Raw genomic sequence first — 18,355 nt, forward strand, 5'->3', positions numbered from 1 at the left:
GGTTGACTGTACAATGACTGAACTTCAAGGACATGAAATAATATTGTACCAAAAATAGTCTGAGGTAATATGCAATTTTTAAAACATTCAGTTTGGATCTTCACCATCCTTCAAATACCCACATTTTGAGGACTTCTTTCCCAGTTCACAGTGTTGTTGGGAGGCAGTGGAACCTTTAGCATATAGGGCCTAATAGAAAGAAATTAATCACTGGGAGTGTGCCCCCACGGGTTAATTGGAACCCTGGCCCTCCCCACTTTTACTTCCAACATGAGGTGAGGATTTTTTTTTTTCGATCATGGGGCTTGAACTCTGGGCCTCAGCTCTTCAGCTCAAGGCAAGCACTCTACCACTTGAGCCACAGTGCCACTTCAGTGGTTAATTGGAGATAAGAGTCTCATAGACTTTTGCTGCCCAGGCTGGCTTTGAACGGTGATCCTCAGCCTCCTGAGTAGCTAGGATTACAGGCGTGAGCCACTAGTGCCCGGTGAGGTGAGGAATTTTTCTGACCAACTCCCACCATGATGTGCTGGTTACCACAGGACCAAAAGCAATGGGACAACCAACTATGGACTGAAGATTTCTGAACCAGAAGCCAAGGAAAGCTTTGTTTGTATATTTGCTTGTTTTCCCAGTCCTGAGATCCCAGGATCTCCTGTATGTTGGTCAGTTGCTTTACTGCTGAACTATGCCCCCAGCTCAAACCTTTTGTTTTTATACGTTGATTTCCTCAAGTATTTGTTACAGTAACAGGAAGCTGACCAACCCATATTATAATAAAAGTTACTAATTTTTTGAGTGCCTACTGTACTCCAGGCATTGTTCTATGTGCTTTAAATTATCTAATATTTAGGATTATCTTGTCTATTACAAATTTAAGTATAAGCAGAATTAATGCATGGAAAAATGGATTTAATCTTGTGGGATTTTTTGTTTCTGTGTTTTTGTGACAGTCTCACTGTGTACCCCCGGCCAGCCTTGAACTTCCCGCCTCAGCTGCTTGAGTGCTGAGATTACAGAAATATCTCACCAGGTCTGGCTCTCCATTTAACCTTAATAATAAAAGGCTTGCTTGGTTTTCACCTCTTCCATTGTTTTCAATATCCAATCCTTGTCCATAAAGTTACTTAAATGAAGAAAATAAAAAGAATTATTTTGTGTCTTTTCCAGGGAATATCAGAAAAATAACTCCTCTCCATCAAAAGACAAATGGACAAACAAAATATGGCCTATTTGTAATGGAATATTTTTCAGTCATTAAAGGGAATAGAGGTCTAATATATTCTACAATACATATTAACTTTGGAAATACTATTCAAAGCAATAGAAGACAAATACTATATGATTGCACATATAAAACAAGGCAAATTCATATAAACAGTAAATTAGAGGTTGTCAGGGTCTGGGGGGAGCAGTTGAGGGTAGAATAGGAAATTGTTGTCAATAAGTATAGTGATTTGGGAACATTTTTAAAGTTTTGGAATTGGATAATTGTGATAATTACACAGTGTTGTGAATATACTCAAGTCACTGAATTGATTATGGTAGTAAATGCTATGTTCTCTGTGTATCCTTTGTTACAATATAAACACACAAATTTTGGGGGTATCCATTTATTAGAGTCTGGCTAGAAATATATCAATCCACTCACTCATAAGGCATGGAAGACTTGAGTGATGTCAGTGCTAAATGTCAGTGCTTTCTATATAAACACGTTTAGTATTTCTCTCCCAGTATGAACATACCCCATCTCTTGTTTCTGGCCCTGAACATCCTCTTAAGTCCTCCAATCTGCCTGTACCTTGTGCTTCAAGGTCTTAACACATCCTAGCATGGAGCAGCTCATCATTCTCTCTCCTCTGCTTGACTACTTATTCATTTCCAAACCTTAAGATTCCCCACCCATGGGAAGGTTTTTCTAACCCTGATGAACTGGGATGGGTGTGCCTGACCTGCAGGTCTTAGAGTAGATATCATCCTATTTCATGTCTAAATAGAATATCTGCCTCATAGTCCAGAATTTGGCACTAACACTAATAAAATAGTGTTCAGTTTGTTGATTCTGTAGGACCTAATCATGTTCTGATTTGGGGATCAGATTTCAGAGTCTGGTCCTTGCCATGAACCCTTATTTCCTACTGGGTTTCTTCAGCCTGTGGTGGCTCCATGCAGCTGCCTGCTCCTGGGAAGTCTAAATCTGGAACCTTGGCTATCTGTGAAGGCCCTTGTCTCTCAGCTGGAAGACTTCAGCACCTTCATCAAACCAGGTGAACCATTACACTCTCCAGACTCCCTAGGCTAGTTTTGTTTACCCTGGGATCTCCTCCAAGATAACAACTCATGGCTTCAAACACTTTTTATGGTCTCCAGATTTGGGCAATCTCATATTTTCTTTTTGCTTCTTCTAATCTTCCCCAATTACCACCCCCCATTCATTTGTTCATGCTTTATAACAAATGCTTTTCAATGTATGACTTAAAACTGGTTTCATAGCTTATGCCTAGTGCTGATATAAGTCTTGGAAATACCAGAGACTAGCTCTAAAGGGTAGGTAGCTTTTTAGTCATAGATAATCTATCTACAGAGGCTTTTCTCTTTCCAAGGGATGAGTAGGAGTGATGGCTTATGTGCATTAGGTACAATGGAGATAAACTAGTTTTTAAGAAAAGTAAAGTTGGAACACAATAGATATACAAGTTTAGTCACCTACATGCAGGCTAGAACAGCATACATCTTGGCCAAAAATTTAAAAATTGCATGACATTAATGTGCCTAAGATGTATATGAACTTACATTAGTTGAGCACCCACTATATATGCTAATGTCTGGTAAAGTGGATATAAAAGATAAAACATGATACTTGCTCATAAGGAGCTCATGGTCTTTAAGGAGAATGATGATTGTTATGTGCAGTAGGAGGCATGTATAGGGGCAATAGAACCATTTTGATGATACCCATGTACCCCAATCTGGCACTGCTACTATGACTTGGAACTGGAACATGAGAAACTTGTTTCAAAAAAAATTCTATGTTCTAGAAAAAATATTCAGGCCTAGATATCTTCTTTGGTCATCAAGATTGGAGATTCTGATAGTTCACTCTCAGCTGTCATTATAAATCAAGGAAATAACCTATATAATACCCTCTTCCTCCTAGATTGTCTATTGCTACATAAATTATCAAAAAATTGCATCTAGAAGACAGATAGATATAGGAATAGATCACAGGACATATTTGTTGGGTTTGGGTAGGATCCCAAGGACAATAAGAGTGCCCATGATAGAAGCCACAATTATTTATAGCTTAATCTCTAAGAAATGGCATTCTTGCTATGGTTTGTATATGAATAAATGTAAGCCGAGTGCTAGTGTTCCATTCCTATAATCCTGGCTACTAAGGAGACATCTAGAAAACATAGTTCAAAGCCAGCCCAGCCAGTAATGGGGCTTGTAACTCCCGGTCTGGAGACTGTCCCTTAGGTTTTTTGCTCAAGGCTAGCATTCTACCACTTGAGCTACAGCTGAAACCTCTCAAACCCTGAGCCAAAATGATCTTTCCTTCTATAAATTGTTTTTCTTGGGTATTCATTAGAGCAAACATTAGCTGACTAACCCACACCCGTTATTTCTGTCCTGTTTGCTAGCAGTCTTTAAATCTAGACTCTACTCACAGAATGGGATTCTTTGAGGATGCAGACACAAGAACCCTATGGACCATTTCTGACACTGACTACAGTGTTCTTCCACTCTAGTCTCATTTGCCTCCCTATATCTCATTGCTTTTCTTCAGAATTCAGGATGGCATTATGAAATGGATTGGGCTGGTCATTGCTTCCCTCTTTTCTTTGTGTCACTGAGAGTGGGCCATGACCTTAAATCATGGTAGGTCATAAGGTGGAATTTACTGCTTGAACCATAAGGACTCACCACCATGAACAGAGTCCCCTACAGTGTACAAACAGTGTTGAGTTAAAGGCAGTACTGAGTTAAAGGCAGTTGGTTGAACAAAAGAACACTTCCTGAAGTGTTGGCTAAAGGATGCTCTTCTCCAAAATAGGATGTGAATGAAGCCTTGGCTTATACCTTAATGCTGCAGACTAGTACAACTCAAGAAAATGATACCCAAACATATGGCACCTGGCGTGCTGGATATGTTGAACAAAAGGAAAAGGTCTCTGAAGTTGGATTTCTCTTCCTTCTCCACCCTCTTTTCCTCTAAGGTGGGCCATAGACACTAGCACTCTTTTTCCATAAGATGAATCATTTAGGACTGGCTTTATCCCCAAATCATCTATAAGCCTAGAAATTGCACTTTCCCCATCTTTGTGAGAACTAGCTTTAAAGAATTTTTCTGACCTAACCTTGGCTACTAGTTCGTCATAAGACCCTTAATCCAGAATTATGTCCTGCTCATACATGGGAGTCAAGAAGACTGGCCACACAGAGACTAGGGAGAATCTGAACAAACTGACCTTTTGCTTAGTTTACCCATTAGATAAAATCCTCTTTGTCCAATCACATTTCTACACAGCTATTCAGTCCTCATCAGCTGTAACCATAAAAAGACACCATTTTCCCTTAGTCTTTGGATCTTCATTTCTATATCAAATGGTGTATCAAGACTTTTTAAAAAATGTTTTACCCTTGTTAATTTGTCTTTTATTGTAGGAATGTTGGCTAGCAGAGGCTCCTGGTTATTCCAATATTCAGTATCTAAGCCTCTAAATTATAATCTTGCTCAGGAAAGCAAAAGTTATTATAATGTTTGCTAATGACCTTGATATACCTCTTCTATAAATATTTCTCTATGCAAATTAAACTCTATCCTAATTCCTCACTACCCAGATCATCCTCCCTGATGATTTTCCAATGTTGTAAATATGCAAATATAGGATGCAAATCAAAGACACTTTTGAAATGGGCAGTGAAGTTGGGGAGCTGCTTCCTAGGTAAACCCATTAACAAAGATGTGGCAAAATTAGAGCAGTCAACAGGGAAGGAGAGAAAATTGACAAAGACAAGGCATGAAAAACTCTTCAAAGGAAGGTGATTTGAATATCAAAGGCAGAAGAAAGGCCCTCCGGAAACTGATGAAATTCTTGAATGTTTTTGCAAAAATGTTTTTCTTTATCTTCTTGTTTTTGAATGTGAAATGTAGGGAGACATACTGTGCATCATATAATATTATCAAACAGCTAATGCCAGAAACACTGTTTTCTTTAGACTGCATAATCACACATCCTTTTTATAAAATAGATAACATATATTTTGATGATTTTTAACGTTATTTGAAGATGAAGTTCCAATCAGACTCCCTTTTGCCCTACTATTTACTATGACATTTTAGATGAACACGGGTGGGAAGGAACGTAAGCCTTAAAGACAGATCTAAGGAAGAAGTATTTTAGGTAGTAGTAAAAGCTAACAGGATATGAACTAGAACTCATCCTGTTGTCTTAAGTGTTGGCTAGAGCTTCAAAGCTGAATGACAAACCTAAATTCTAAAGAGAGGGGCTCAAGGAATACCATTGACTTTCTGGAGATGAAGGTACAGGAGAGAGATAAAGAGTTCTTTGCAGGAAATGTGTAGGATGGGCAAGCAAACTCGGCTTTTTACCTGCTTCTTCATGGGGAAGGGATCTCTTCACCAAATACTCAGAGAGAATTGCACATTTGGGGATTCTTGCAAGCAATGGAGAGAACCAGCCACATGCCTCATAGGCAGAAACCTGCTGAGTGATGAGACATTTCAGCTTCCACAATGGTGCTCCTAGAACAAATGTCTTGGGAGAGCTTGCCCCATTTCTCCTGGAATAACACCAAGACTGGCATCTTGCTCTCTGGGCTCTGAAGGCAGCAGGCTAAAGGGAACCACATGGCAGGATAAGAGGGCAGAGGGCAATGGGGAACTAATTTCCACTCTTTTAAGACTCAAAAATCAAAATTACTGTTAGCATAGGCAGCTAGGTAGACATGGGCAGGAATGTGAAAATACCTCTGGCTACAAGATCCATTCTAATACCTTGAGATGGCCCACAAACTGCAAATGATGGCCTCTGCCCCTTTTCTCTAATTCCTCCCCACCTGCTCAGCCCCAGAAGGTCCTAAGGAGGGCTGTGCAAAGTTGGGCAATGGAGGAGCGAGTGCTTTGAGAAGGTGACTTGAGAACGAAAGAACACATGCTGCTAAAGGGCAGAATGATCAAGACAAGGAGAAGAAACTAAATCCAGATGTGGGATTCAAGTTTGGGTACATGAGATGTTCTGACATCTGAAAGGGATCAAGGTCTTGGCATCAACCTGAAGAGATTAACAAACATCAGGAAAGAAAAATTAAGCAGAGCTTCAAATGGTGGAAGAACAAGTTCACCTTGCTCAATGACCTAGAGACTTTGGACTTTGAGGAAGAGTAATATTCTGCAATATAATGAGAGAATTTTCCCAGTTCCTCTACTTAGTTTTGGAGTTTCACTCCCAAGACAGCTCCTGCTCACAAACAATGCACTTGGTAGTGGGAAAACTAGAAAGGGAGTGAGTGATTATAACACAGCACCTCAGGGCATGGAAACACCAAAGAGGAAGGTTACCAATCCACAAAAGGCCTCCAAGAAGAGACATCTTGGATACACACTTAAGGAGAAACAAGCGCTGATTGGGCAGAGCATAAAGGAAGTGGATGAGGTAAATATCATTGCCAGGGAATGAAGAGGTGGGGGAAAAGTTGGGAATTAGGGATCAAAAAAGTAGTCTGGGCCTAGTGGCCAGGGGCATGTCTGTATGCTAGAGATTGTGTTTGGTACCATCACTCAGACACAGTGTTTAGAGCTTTCGGGGAGGATCAGATCTCCCAGGACAAGGGAATATAGAGAAGAAAGAAGCTGTGGATGTAAACTGGTCAGATTGGGATGCATCTGAGAATGCCTACTTCCAGGATCTTAGTATGGAAATTGTGTTCTAACACTGGGGGGAGAAAATAAGTTCACCAAGAATCCAGCCAGGTAAAGGAAATCCTTAAGGGTAGGTGTGGGAGGGCTTTAATTCTTGGCCTCGGTGTGGAGCACCATCCTTGCTTGGGTACTAGATTTAGGTAATGGAACCACAGGGATTCTCCGGTCTACTGGGGATATAGATCTGGGACTTTGATCCAACAGACTGAGCAAAAACCCATGCCATGTCCTTACAAATCCAGAGCACAGAGCAAAGGGGATAGAGCAGTGTTTAGTGGAGGTCCAGAAAGGTTCAAGTTCATTGCCTTCCTGGTAGGTGAATAGCAAACACGTTTTATGGTTTTCAAATATTTATATAAACATTGTATTTAATCCTCACAACACAGCAAACTGCTGAGTCCAAATCTGGGTCACCTTCTAAGTTCTGTATCCTCTGATACCTTTGCTTCCCAAAAAACCACACAAAGAGTGCTCCCTCAAAATAATACTTCCCCCAAATTAGGCTAAGCCACCTCACAAGCTTCTCTTACAGCTTTCTGTGGTTGGAATGTTTGTTTTCCTCCAAAATTCAGGTTAAAACTAAACCATAATGCAGAGTATTAAGTGAGACTATAGGAATTGGTTAGAACACTGCCCTCATGAAGGGATTAGTGTCTTATAAAAGCTCTGGAGAACCACATGCTCGTGGTTCCTGACCATAATTCTAGCTACTTAGGAGGCTAAGATCTGAAGATCATGATTTGAAGTCAGTCTGTACAGGAAAGTTAGTGAGACTTATTTTCCGTTAGCCACCAGAAAGCTGGAAGTGGAGTTGTGGCTCAAGTAGATAGAGTATCAATCTTGAGAAAAAGAGCTTAGGGACTATACCCAGACCCTGAGTTCAAGTCCCAAGACTGGCACAAATAAAATAAGGGACTAGAAGGAACTGGGCTAGGCCCTTTCTGCCCATGTTCCATATGCGAACACAACGTATGTCTCTTCCAGAGGACAAATTGTCAAGTTATCACCTTGAAAGCACAGATATGGCCTTCACCAAACAACCTGATTGCCTTTGATCTTGGACTTCCAGCAACTAGAACTATAAAAAGTAAGTTTCTATTCTTTATAAGTTTCCAAGACCCAATTATTTTGTTATAGCAGTAAGACTAAAACATAGCTCCTGCCATTGAGGGAATCCAAACAAGAACTGGTTCTTTCCTAGCTTATGTCTGACTCCAGCTTCCCTGCCATCCATCAGCAACCAGTCTAGCTTGGCTGGCCAGCGTTTAGTTACTAATTCCTTTTCAGACTTGACTGTAAAAAGGATCCTGAGCCAATCTAGATCTATATTAGATAGGTGGTGCCATCTCTTTGAAGGGTTAAAGTACCATTTGTTGCTTGTTTATCTCAGCTGGCAGAGCAACACATGGTGGTAATCCAAACACCTGATTGTGCGCATTTATAAGCCCTGCAAATCCTTAGCTCGGAGCTCTCCTCCTAGGCTCCTAGGACGAGGCCTGAGCTGCAGCCCTGCGGCCTGTCTAAATAAAACCTTGCTTTTGCATTTCGGAACGTGTGACTCTCGGTGGTCTTCTTGGTGGGGTCGTGCAACGTGGGCACAACATCTTGGCTATAGTCCAAGAAATAGTACCCAACTTAATGAAAATTCAACATTATCATGATTTATACTAATGACACTTGTCCAAATACCCATTTACATTCCCTGTATGCACTTGATTTCCAAAGGAATTAAGATAATGCCCATATAGCACTCACCCATCTTTTTTTTTTTTCCTGGACCCTCCCAGTTCTGAAGCAGCACTATTAAAACACAGCTAGTGGGGATCCCTGGTCAATTCATGATATAAAAGAGAGGGAAAGGGCAGGGTTGTAAAAAGATTTTTAAAGGTAGAAAGCTTCATTGGATCAAGCCATCTTAAAGGATAATCTGGCAGAGGGATGTTAGAAATGTCTTGAGCAGAAATGGAGTTGTGGCTCAAAGTGGTAGAGCGCTAGCCTTGAGCAAAAAAGCTTAGGGACAATGCTCAGGCCCTGAGTTCAAGCCCCATGATTAACAAAAAGAAAGCAAGCAAGAAAGAAATGTCTTCAGTAATAATAACATTTGAATTTAAAATGCTCTCCAGACCAACATTTATTTGGATTGTACATTTTAATGCATTTGTTTAAAAAGTTTATTACAAGCTATATTATGTAACAATAAAGCTCTTCTAGATTTTCTCCTACCCTTTCTTTTATTTCCCAGCCATTTCAGCAGCCAACCCAGCAGGCTCTTTTTGTTGGTCCTCTACTCCAGGTTAAGTGTTCTGGACACACAATTTGACTTCCCCAGGCTTGACACTTGGAACAGATGTCTAACTGCCCCTGGTTGTCTTTCTCTTGGCTATTTCAGAGACTGAACTTAGCACCTTCACCCAACTAGGAAAGAACCAGTAACTGTAATCATAACTCTTGTGCTGAATTCCTGGTCACAAGCCACAGAATGACAACAGTATCCACAGGCTGTGGCAGGAAATAAAATACTTTCTTTTCAAAAACATTGAGATACTAAATTTGCTTCTTGAAAATAAGTATCTCCCCAGGCCAAGTACTTTGTAAAGACAGGGCTAATTTAGCACACAGAGGCTGGAAGTCCATCATTAGGTAGGCCCCTCTATTTGGTCTCTGATAAGTCACATGGCCGTGGAAGGAAGGCATCATGGTGGAACTGCATGTCAGAAGAGAGATCACATGATGAGACAGGAAGTCAGAGGCATTCAGTGGTCAGGCTTACTCTTAAAGCAGCTAACAAAAGTCCTGCCAGAACTACATTAGTCCTTTCCAAGGGTAAAACATTCAATGACCTAACTTTCTTTGTCTAGGCTCCACCTCATAAAGCACCCTTTCCTCAGCTTTGCCATACTGGGAAAGCTCCCAGCACCTAAACATTTGGATACATCCTCTAGCCACACCCGAACAATATAGCAAAGCCATTCTGAATGCCACAGTATGTGGGAAAAGTGCTTTTGTATCCTGGTTTTTGCAGTAATCTAGGACAGGCTTCTTTTATTACAGTTTCTAAATTCCCAGAGGACACAAATCATTTTTGTAAGTATATCAGAGGCTGTTAATCCTGTTGGCTAAGACCCTTCCCCACTCCTGGGCAGTAGTACCATTGCCTATCAGTCTCCATCTGGATGGCGTCAACAGCTTTATCCCCTTGTGAAAATCACGTATGAATGTAGGTTTGAGTTTTTCACCCTCTTAATTTTAGGATAAAAGAAAAGCACAATGGGTAAGGACACAAATAATGCTGATTATTTGGCTTCTGCCTAAATTTTGGTCATATGGGAGGCAGAGAGGAGAAGCCTTAGGAAAAAATGAGATCAGAGTTTTTCCTTTCTATAAACACAATCTGCAAAATATATAAGCCAGCTGAATTGGCAGAGTCTTTGCCTGCCCACAAATGCAGGCATTTATTGTATCAAAGAAAATTTAGTAGGACACATTTCAGCTTGGGTTTCCTGTGAATGAATTGGGAAGAAAGTGAATGGCTAAGACCTAGATGGCACTGGATCACTTGAAAACCAATGCCCTTTGCAGAAAATAATGAGTCTAGGGAGTGGAAGAAACCTCACATCACAAAGTTCTGGATTGACATATGATTTCTCATATGAAGACTGTCCTAATATTTCAGAAAAGGATCTCAAACCAGCAAGGTTTTCTTCTCCAAACTTTTTTTTTTTTTTTTTTTTGCCAGTCTTGGGGCTGGAACTCAGTGCTGGGCACTGTCCCTGAGCTTCTTGTTGCTCAAGGCTAGCACTCTACCACTTGAACCATAGCACCACTTCCTGCTTTTCCTAGTACTAAGGAATTGAACCCAGGGCTTCATGCCTGCTAGCAAACTATCTATCACTAGGCCATGTTCCCAGCCCCTTCTACTTCAAAGTTACGATGCTAATAATCCAAAGCCTAAAACTTGAATTGCTTGTAGCTCCACTGTGACAACACAGAGCTGGCAGAACTGCTTTTATTTGTAGTTTTCTATTAACAAGAATCTTTAATCAGCCATTCTATCCGGTAGCTATTTCCTGTTCGGAATTTAGACTGAGAGATACATACATTTTCTCACTCATGTTACATGGTTCAAAAATTTGCTTAAAAGATTGAACCTCATGAAGTTGTCTGGATGCCAAAATCTATTACTTTGATATCTGATCCACTTAACATTATTTTTCTCCTCCTATGTCAATGGACACATCTTTCAGGAGCACAGTGCCCCTTGGGCTGATAGAAAGGAAGCCTTCCTAAGTTCTTGCCCTAAGGAGTAAGACGTCAGTATGAAACGTTAATTAACAATTCAACCAAGGATGTGCAAAGGGCCAAGTGAGGAAGGGTGGAAAGATGTGCAGAAATTCAATTTACAGCAAATAAAGGACAAATGAGAGACAAGGCTTCCCATTTTTATGGGACTATTGCATCTGTCTCCTAGAGAAAGAACTTAGGAGTTACAAGAAGTATTTCAACTCTTCAGGAAGACCTTCTAAACTGGGAAAGCTAAGTTAATGAGATTGCCCAAAGCCTGCAGACAGGTAAGTAACCATCAGTTAAAGAAGCTGGAAAAGGATTTTCTACCCTAAGAAAACCAAATAGCCTCTAAGACTGGCTTGGGCCTATGACATAGTTAGCGACTGGAACATATCTCAGTCTGGACCACCCAGAAAAGCCTTGGTGGCCCCCTGAACGTGGTAGGCTTCCCTCTGGTGTGCTGCCATACCACTCACCACCCAACACCTATTCCTTGAAGGCCTGTGAATAGCAACGTCATCTCTATGGCAACAGAGGCTGGGACTCTTATTTAAGACCCCAAAATGGATGTGTCAATGATGCATTACATGTTCATGTGTTTCACTGAATGTAAAATTTTTACCTTGAAGACTGTAGGCATGGCTCAAGTGGTAGAGTGCCTGCCTAGCAAGCACAAGGCTGTGAGTTCTAACTCCAGTACTGTTTCAATAAAAAATTTCCACAAAAATGATATTAAGTATATGGTATTAAGTATACAATGTAGGGGTATCTTCAGCTTACTATAAAACATAGTGGTTAAGACATAGATACATGATGGAACATATAAAACAAAATGCTAATTATAGAATTTAGATGTTACCTATGAAAATTGGCTATATAGTTTTCAATTTTTCTACATGTTTAGAATTTTTATAATAAAATATTGAGGAAATTCATGTAGTTCTATTGAAAAGACTAAGTGGGTTACACTTTTTTGCAGTCTAGAAACATAACATTTCAGTTTATTGAGTTCTCAGCACTCACTAAGTGCTTTGTGTGTACTAATTTATCCTCACAACCAACTAAAAGTATTGGAAGTGGTGCTATGGCAAAAAGTGGTAGAATGCTAGCCTTGAGCAAAAGAGCTTGGGGATAGTGTCTAGACCTTGATTTTAAGACCCACAACTGACAAAAAAAAGTATCATCATCTTTGCTTTATTGTGGGGAAACTGAGGCACGGAGAGCATAAGATACTTTTCAAGATACTTGGTAAGTGCCAGTCAGGATTTAAGCCAAGTTCACTTTCAGAACCCAAGGCTATGACCCCTGTACCACACTGGGGATGCACATGCGGATTCCATGTGACTGTATTGGGAGCAAAGTGGGGTGTGCTAGCCCATCCTTCCTCTCTATTAGTTTCATGTGGGTTTGATTCGTTAAGTGTTACTCACACTGCCACCTGGGACTTTTATTCTGGTTTCATGTCACTTTTTTCATATATATGTCTCTCTATAGATATGCTTACATGATTGTGTGGTACTGGGGTGTGAACTCAAGGCTTTACACTTGCCAGGCAGTTTCTCTACTATTTCAGCCACATCCCAGCCCTTTTTTCTTCTAGTTGATTTTCAGATAGCATCTTGCTTTTTGTCCACATTGACCTCAGCTATGATTCTCCCTATCTTTGCCCCACAAGTAGCTGTGATTATGGGCCACCACATTTAGGCATTTCTTTTTCTATTTTAAGCAATGCATTAGAACAACTTTTGATTTGAAGGGAATTGTATGTCGTATATTTTTATAGTAAGTTTCCTTACTTGAAGATAGTACCTTGCTTTAACAGCTACCTATATAAAAGCTACAAAACGGCCTTTGCTTTTATAATGATAAATGGGAAACAAAAAAATTCCCAATTGAACAGGGTTGGAAAGGAGTATTTTTATGTTGTGTTTTTGTTAAACCATAAGAGAATAATAAGTTACTAGACTAGAAAGAGCTGGATGAGTGTGCCTCAATGAGGCACATGGAACCACTAATTTGAACAGGACAGGGAAGTGAAAGAGGAAACTACACTGGAATGGTCAGAATGCAGTGGGACCACATGGTGTTTTTCTAATTAACGCTATATTCTTATCTGTAGAACAGAGCTCTGGAAAGCATAGCAGGCTTCTATTTGAGTCAACAGTCCTGGTCTCTGGCAGGTACACATTAACTGTATTGTTATCTCCCATTTGCCTTGGGACAGGTATCTGTGCCATTGATTGGTCATTCATCAAGTCAGAATCTGACCTGCAAATCCTGTTCATCGCTGGCTTTAGTGAGTTTACATCACTGGTTTTAGTGAATTTACCAAGTGACATGCCTCTTTGTGGGAACCACAGACCCATCAGACTCATCATTTTCAAACTAAAATGATCCTTGTTGGAGGTCTCCACTCTTTCCTCGGGGTTTTCACCTGTTGCGGCACAAGCTGAAATGTTTTCAGCTGCCACTACTAAAAAGGTAGGGGATACTCTACAATGTGTCCGATCTTTATTGTACCCATGAAGCTGCTTCTGATCATTTGTTGAATCTATGAAATATAAACAACCTACTTCTAATTGGATTATAAACATAGTCCCTAAATACCTCTCACACAGGTGTGGGGCCCTTCCCAATGCCTTTGGGGCCAGGCATTCAGTCTTGAGTGTTATTTCTCAAGAGGGACTGGGAAACTCGTGTCAGGCCCAGGAAACTCAAGTCAGGCCGGAGCAACCAAAGATGGCCTTGGTCATACAACATTCCTCTGCAGGTACAGGAAGCCTTCTATCCTTGCATTCAGATTGTTGGGGATTTCTATTGTTTATCTTACCTTTTCTGCACCCTTGAGAAGAAAGGAGAGTAGCTGCTTCCCAAAACTAGAGAAAAGGAATTAATACCCAACTAAATGTCTTCCCTCATTCCTATGCCAACAACTTTTCTTCCCTAGAATAAAAAGCTGGAAGAAAAGTTTTCTGCCAAGTGCTAGGATCTAAAACACAAAGACATGAGTAATGCTAAAAAATATAGAAATGATAATTATCCTGATTTGATCATTACACATTATCTGTTATGGTTTAGGTATGGGAACATCACCACAAAAAGCTCATGTAGGCTTGGTTGGTAGCTGGTGGTCTATTGAGAGACAATTGTGTCATGAGGGCACTTTTTTGGGGGGGTTCTGGTTGTGGAGCCTGAACTCTGGGCCTGAGCGCTGTCCCTCAGCTCTTCAGCTCAAGGCTAGTGCTCTACCACTTGAACCACAACACCACTTCCAGCTTTCTTCTTTTTGCTTATGTGGTGCTGAGGAATCGAACCCAGGGCCTCATGCATGCAAGGCAAGCACTCTACCACTGAGCCACCTTCCCAGCCCAGCAGGGCACTAACTTTGTGAATAGATTAACTCATGAAGAGTTCATAGCTGATGAACTATTTGGTTGTGGAGCGTAGGTGGGGCAAGTAGGTCTTGTGGTATGCCTTTGAAGGTCACTTCCTCCTCTCTCTGCTTTCTGGCTACTGACCGCTAAGTAGCTTTTATCCGCAATGCCGTTCTTCCTCTATAATGTTTCTGCCTCACCACAAGCCCCCAAACAATGGAGCCAGCGATTGCAACCATGAACTGCAACCTGATAAATGATCTCTAATAAATCTTCACTACTTAAGTTGCTTTTCTCATTTTGTCACAATGATAAAGTTGACTTACATAGTATATATGTGTCAAATTATTACATTCTACTCCATAAATCTGTTTAATTATATGTGTCCATTAAAAAACTTTTAAAAAGTAAAAATATTTAGAAACTAGACAAGGATAGGGAAGGAATTCTTTGAGGCTGGACCTCTGGATTTCTTCAGAGTTGGTCCTACAATCACCCCAAGCCAGGCAGGCTGGCCAAGGAAATGTGCAGTTGTTCTGACTGCCCTGCAGGGACCCTGAATCCAAGGGTTTTAACAAGGTCCCTGCTTCAGTTTCATTGTGGAGGTGTTCAGATATTATCTGACCACAGAATTCTAGGACAGTGGAATAAGGAAGCTGTACATCAGGCTGAATTTGCAGCCCCTCTCATAGTGTACAGTCTGTGTCAGCCCGTCCTATCACATTCCACAGAAGGGACAGAGTAAGGCCTGGCTCTTGGAGCTTTCAAGGTCAAAGCAATATAGAGTTAGAAGGTAGGGGACTTAAAATAATGGAAAGGAATCTTAAAGATAAGTAATTCCTTTTTCTCTTAAAAAAAAATTAAGCTGGGCACCAGTGGCTCACACCTGTAATTCTAGCTACTCAGGAGACTGAGATCCGAGGATTATGGTTCAAAGCCAGCCCTGGCAGGAAGGACTGTGAGAAACTTATCTCCAATTAATCACTGGAAGTGGCACTGTGGCTCAAGTGGTAGAGTACTAACCTTGAGCAAAAGGAGCTCAGGGACAGCACCCAGGCCCAGAGTTCAAGCCCTAGGGCCAGAACACACACACACACACACACACAAACACACACACACACACAATTGTGGTAAATACATATAACATAAAGTTACCATTTTAATCACTATTTTTCCACATTTTATGAGCATCAATTAGTTGTACAAAGTGGTTTTATTGTGACATGTCCATATATACACACAATGTACCTTAATCAGACTCACCACTCCATTCCTCTCCCTCATTCATCTTCCCCTTCCAAAAGCAATCTTAACAAGCTTCATTGTCTGTTCTCACATATGTACATAAAGTATTTTGATCAAATGTACACTTCTTCATTTTCCTCCCTCTTACAAGTGCCTGTCCTGTGAGACAGGACCGCTTTTATGTTCCTACTATTCATATTTTAGTGTATGTTAATTTTTCAAAAGTTTTTTTCACCTTAGCATTTCACACGTGCATATACAGTTCTTTAACCACCTCATTGCTCTCTTCCCGGCCACTCCCTATTGTTAATTTTACAGTGAGTTTCATTTTACTATCTTCATTTATCTTCTCTAATCCTCAAACAGTCCCACAGTTACCAACATGGTAATATAATGTATACACATAAAATATACAGATATTTTTATATCTTCTGGTGTCTTCATCAGTTTTCTTCTTCAAGGTTTTATGGTTTTAATTTAAGTAGTCTTTCCCCATCTTAAGTTTATTCTTTGGTATTTTATTTGGGAAAAGGCTATTGTACATGGAATGGTTTTCCAGATTTCTTTCCCAGCCTGTTGGCATACAGAAAAGCTACTGCTTTTTAGATGTTGATTTTGTAACCTACTACTTTGCCAAAGGTGGTTATTAGAAGGAGGAGCTTAGAGGTACAATCATTATAGAGATCTTAGATATAAGATCATATCATCTGCAAATAAGAGATAATTGGACTTCCTACTTCCTTATTTAGATCCCTTTTACTTCTTTCTCTTGCCTTATTGCCCTGGCTAGAAATGCAGTACCATATTGAAAACTAATGGGGGGAAGAGTTGGAAGTGTGGCTTAGTTGATAGAGTGCAAGACAATGAGTGAAAGCATCAGGTTTGAGTCTCAACCTTGGACCAAAAATGAAAGTAAGAAACCAAAATGAGAACAGGCTGGGTACTGGAGGCTGTAATCCTAGCTACTCATAAGGCTGAGAGCTGACGATTGTGCTTCACTAGCCCAGGCAGGAATGTGCACATGATTCTTATCTCCAATTAACCACCAGAAAAGCCAGAAGTGGAGCTGTGGCTCAAACGGCAGAGCATTAGTCTTGAACATAAAAACCTCAAGGATAGTATCCAGACTCTGAGTTCAAGCTCCAGGACTGGTATACACACACACACACACACACACACACACACACACACACACACACACACACACACACACACACACAGAATGGATGTCTGTGTGCAATTATTTTACTCCTTCATCCCTTAAATCGGGAACTTAGCTGCCAGTGGAAATGGGTTGTGACATCTGCTGGTCTGATTCTTCTGAAAGCTGCAATTTAAAAGAGCTGTCAAGACATTCTTGAATGCACAGACAAAACATGGAACAATTTTTTGGATGACACTGCACAAGAGGATGTTTATAGCAATGATGTCTATAGCAAAACTGAGAGATAATTATATCTGTAATAAACATATAGATCGTGTTTGCAAAAGTAAGCAATGAGGCTGCCAGGTCTATGATGCCTCCTTTCCATAATGTAGGGTCTATATAAGAGATTTGTTTTTGTGCATTCAACATTACTTCCTGGTTCGGACATCAGCATTCCCCTTCCACAATTTACTAAGGATGATTGTTCCTATTCTGCTACCTGGTGAATGTGGTTCTAATGGTACTGCCCATGTCTTGTTCCATCCCTCTTAGCTTCAACAATGGTCTGTAGGGAAGATAACAGACTAAGCTGGCCTGATCAGTCTTTCCTAGGACTACTATGTAATAAAGTAGTAGGCAAGACCTCAGTCTTATGGTAACTTTGGGAGCCATAGTTGAAGCTGTCTTTGGCTGTTGGGAGCCATAAGATAAAATTATCTTCAGTTTCCTTTCCCTCCAGCCACCACTACCTACAAAGTGAGTGAAGGAGAAATCTAATGCCCAGCACGTTCCTTGAACCAGTTCTACTTTATCCTCCCCAGAGATGTAAATGAATATTGAAGAGCATATGTGTGATTGTGAATTTCATTCCTTTTGCTTACACTACTATGAGTTGGTTGATTCTGTGTTTGTAATAGATAGAATGGGTGTGAGATTTAGAGGGAAAAATTGTCTTCAAGTTCTAGAGTTAGTTCTTACTGTGTTCAGGATATCTAACTTGTCCATACCTCAGTCTCTTTATCTGTACAACAGAGTATTTGTGAGGCTTAAAATAACTTTAGTCTATGAAAGAGGAGTATATGATGACAAAATGTCTCAATGTTAAAGTTTTTTTTGGTGGTGCTGGGGTTTGAACTCAGGACTTTGGACTTGCTAGGTGTTAAAGACAATTCCTAATTCAAGTACCTCTATCTTTTTTTTTTGGTCCGGTCATGGGGCCTGAACTCTGGGCCGGTATTTGTTATTCAAAAAGCCTCCGGGGCTTGGCGGATGCTCCAAGATCTAAGAAAGGTAAATGAAAGGATGGAGCTAGTGGGAACGCCCCTAAGAGGCATGCCCTGGACTCCTGCTATACCTTCA

Source organism: Dipodomys ordii, unplaced genomic scaffold, assembly GCF_000151885.1.
Source record: "Dipodomys ordii isolate 6190 unplaced genomic scaffold, Dord_2.0 Scaffold28, whole genome shotgun sequence".
Classification (NCBI taxonomy): Eukaryota; Metazoa; Chordata; class Mammalia; order Rodentia; family Heteromyidae; genus Dipodomys; species Dipodomys ordii.